The following is a 3745-nucleotide window of genomic DNA, read 5'->3' as shown; positions in this document are numbered from 1 at the left end:
ACGGGGCTGTTGTTGAGGCTGGGATATGGGTTCTCACCTATTCCAGTAGGACTTGTTAGCAATAAAAACCTAGGGTCCCAGACTAGCCCAGGGATTGACACGACACCTCGTTCAATGAGTGACAGAAAGGCTTTATTTACTACAGGTATTTAAAATCAAGTCAAGTGAGCCCAAACCAAATCAAAGTCCAGTAATTAGCTATCAGGTGATGATTTCTCACCAAACAGGAGATGAAGAGGCCGTCTCCTTCTCTTCAACCTCTCGAGAAAGTGGGGCGCATCAGCAACTGGTATCAGAGAGATTTCTCACTCTTGAAGTGCATGTGCTGTTTGCTGTCGTACTGCCTTTTTATACCCTTAGTCCAGCATCTTCAAAGCATCCTTTTAGTTGTGTATATCAAGACAGAATCCCAAGCAGTAACTGGCAGGAAAAACCTGCTCATCACTGGTTATCAGAAATTTTTAATTTGAATGAGTTACTTTCTTCAGTAACAAGAGGTGATCCAGTTTGAAACATATCAAGAAACTGATTAACAGCCAGGAAAAACATACTAAAGTAGGAGGAGACATCTATTATGTATGGAGAATGTCTCTTCCTGCACAGAAACACGAGTTAGTCACAAAAGAAATATTTACCATGCTAATTAATCAAGGATAGACAGTTCATATGGCTATACACTAGACACCTAGGAGTGTGCTTGAAATCATTCTGAATATAGCAAGATAAGCTGGAAGAGATACTTCATTATTCCTTCTTAGATGGCTTAGCCATGAACTCACATCCTCTTGCAATATGCAGTTAGCATTATTATTCTGCGTTTTCACTTTTGTGAGTAGACACAAGCTTAGCATGAGTTTCAGAGTCATCAGACTGTCTGCGTGTGAAAAGGAAGGAGCACGGAGCGAGGCCGCAAAAAAGATGAGGCTTCAAGGAAAGCTGGTGGAGTGTTCTTCCCAACAGATAGACATGATTCTTGTCAATTGTGCAACTGCTTTGCTGCCTGGAGTCCACAGTGGGAAGCCGCCACAATTTCAGTGGGTTTAGGATGAGCTAGTGGCCACCAACCAGAGGCAGTTAAGATAGGACTGACTCCTCTTCACCTCTTTTTCCAGATTCTTCAGGCATTTTCCCTAACATCCCTTTGGACTCCAGAGGAATTTCAGTCAGCAGAACACGATGGCTCCAGATGGACCCTGACCTTTAAAACTCTTACACCACCAAAAAGCAGCACTGGAAGCTTCTTCACGAATGCAAGTGGCCAGAGCCTGGTCTCGTGTCCTGTCCCAGAGCTGCGGTTGCTCCAGCAGCACCCTGATTTTTTACAGATTTGGAAGGAACAGCATCGTATCGACTCATCTGTGTCACTTCCCTAAGCCACCTCCTAACTGCGCGGCAGTTTCTCACTCAGCCTCGAACCTATTTACCCCTTGAGAAACACAATTCATAATCGTAAGTCTTCAGACTTTGCATTCAGATCTGCTTCCTTTTTTCGCCCCCTGGTGTGAGATGAAGATAACACGGATCTCTGTTTAAGGGGGAAAATTCATGAGTTAACATTTGTTTAATTCATTCATGTTTGCAACAACACTTGGAAGATTTCAAGTGCAGTACTGATACTCCGTGTTACTATTTATGCTTAGGGTCTGGTAAGTGTTCAACTTGTAATGAATTCTGGGCTGCCCAGGAATTCGCGCGGAACTAATAACCTTCTTGAAAAGCTGTCTAATTGAGGCTAATTAGTCTGTGTATGAAAACATCAGTTTTATGTCTAATAACATAGCATTGTAAGAGGTAATGAAATATGTGTGAGGGTTTGTGAGGATGTTCTACACTGTTCCGATGACTGGTGATGATTTGGAGATGTTAGGAAGTGATCTGATTGTGAACACGTGTCCTTTTCCAGATAGCGGCTGCATATAGTCCCCGGGACCATTTCCATGCTGTCTCCACCTTGTAGTGTTACCAGATTTGCCCATCACCTTGGGGTGTGCTCATTTATTATGGACATATTTCTAGGGTCTTTGTCATTCTACCAATGTGCTGCTTGTGTTACTTGTGTTTCTATATGGAGCTGTATCTTTCCCTTCTGCCAGTCCTCACCCCCAATGGAGCTATCTTGCAGGACTCAGTTTCCATGGGGCTGGGTTCCTCCAGTCACCAAATCAGTCATACACACACAAACACGCACAGATTAACGTGACACACCTGACCCGGCTGGGTTGATCAGCACAGACAGGCTGACACACCTGACCCGTCTGGGTTGATCAGCCCAGACAGGCTGACACCCTCCTATGCCAAGAATCAGTTCATCAGAGCAACCATAAACTGCAGTCAGACACAAGCACACAGGTGAACAGACTACCTCTACCTCTGGCTGGGTGTCCAGCTGACACCCTTGTGGGCCAGCATTCAGCTCATTGGGGGCCATCTGAGCCAAACTGAGTCAATCAGCCTGTACAAGCTGATCCCCTTATGTGTTTCCAAATCAGCACGTCCCAATCTTTCGACTATTGATGAGCAGACCCCACAGTATTTCTGGGCTTCACAGGGATCTTTAGCTTAGGTAAAAGAAGCATTGCTGCAGAGCAAGTGGGGAAGGAGAAGTAGGGAAGGAAAATTATACCCAGTTACTACCAGTTTGACTATAAAAGTTATTTATTGCTAAGTATATGAAATATATAAGGTACTAGTAGTAATAGCCATGCAAAGGAAACAAACACAAACAATGACAATACTACCCTGGTTTCACTAATTATTTGGGGAAACTTAGCTCAAGCTTAACTAATACAGTTCAGGTTCAGAAATGTATGCCTAGAGAGAAAAGAGAAAAGAGAGAGAGAGCGAGAGCTGGGATTTCACCAGTCCAAGGCACTCGGGTTCCCATGTTGATGGGTAAAGTTCTTAGCATGATCCTTGAAGGGAGACAATCTGTTTCTTCCAGCTCCTCAAGAACAACAGTGGACAGTGACAGAGAGACTCCTTCTCTTGAAGCACACACACACATGTTTTGCTGCTTATTTTTTTTACAGATTTTTATACCCTCCGTTCAGCTTCTTCAAAGCATTCTTAATAGTGTAAATAATTGTCTTTTCTATTGAGAAGGGGTTATCTGGTTTGGAACATCTCAAGAAGCTGATTGATAACCAGGGAAAAAAAAAGTTTTTAAGGAGTAACCAGACACTTAGGAGCCAGCTTGAACTTCCTATGGATAGCAGATAGACTGGATGGGTTACCTCATTGTTTCTTCAGAAACAATAGATAGCTTGCAGCATCAGGGTTTTGGATTTTTACCTGTTGTGAACAAGCCTCAGCTTAGCATGACTTTTCCAGATCTTACTATAGTCTTTTAACAGAGTTAAGGCAATTATTGGAGTGTTCATAACCGTTTGTGGGCAGGACTTCCACCAGTCATCCTGGGAAAAGTATGACAACACTTATGGTCAGGGCTCCAACGGGCTGGATGCTGTGATGAACCTGTAACCACTGTTCAAATGTTGCCCATCCCCCTCTGACTCGGTCTCTTTGCCTCAGCATTCCCTAACCCCGCAACCGAGTTTTAGTGAATCAAGTTTAACTAGGCCTCCCATAGTGGGACCAGGGAATGTATGGCCCAAGATGCCTATTAAACTTTACTTCTGCTTAGTTCTGGTTAGATGAGGTGTGTGTGTGTGTGTGTGTGTGTGTGTGTGTGTGTGTGTGTAAACCAATAACTTCATGGGGCTGTGTAGTGTGTTGTCTGTGTAAT

At 43.7% G+C, this 3745-nt stretch overlaps 1 long non-coding RNA gene across 2 annotated transcripts in view; it reads left to right on the top strand.

The window, feature by feature from the left end:
• The window catches only part of LOC102381209, a 55613-nt gene that overhangs the window by 48045 nt on the left and 3823 nt on the right, over positions 1-3745 (top strand). For both annotated transcript variants that reach the window (XR_003092371.1, XR_001359221.2), the window contains exon 6: positions 1113-1449. This is a non-coding gene — a long non-coding RNA (uncharacterized LOC102381209). The remainder of the gene's footprint in view (positions 1-1112; positions 1450-3745) is intronic.

The sequence above is a fragment of the Alligator sinensis genome, unplaced genomic scaffold (genome assembly GCF_000455745.1).
Source record: "Alligator sinensis unplaced genomic scaffold, ASM45574v1 scaffold1718_1, whole genome shotgun sequence".
Lineage (NCBI taxonomy): Eukaryota > Metazoa > Chordata > Crocodylia > Alligatoridae > Alligator > Alligator sinensis.
The sequence above is the reverse complement of the archived record's forward strand: the minus strand, read 5'-3'. Positions and strand labels throughout refer to the sequence as shown.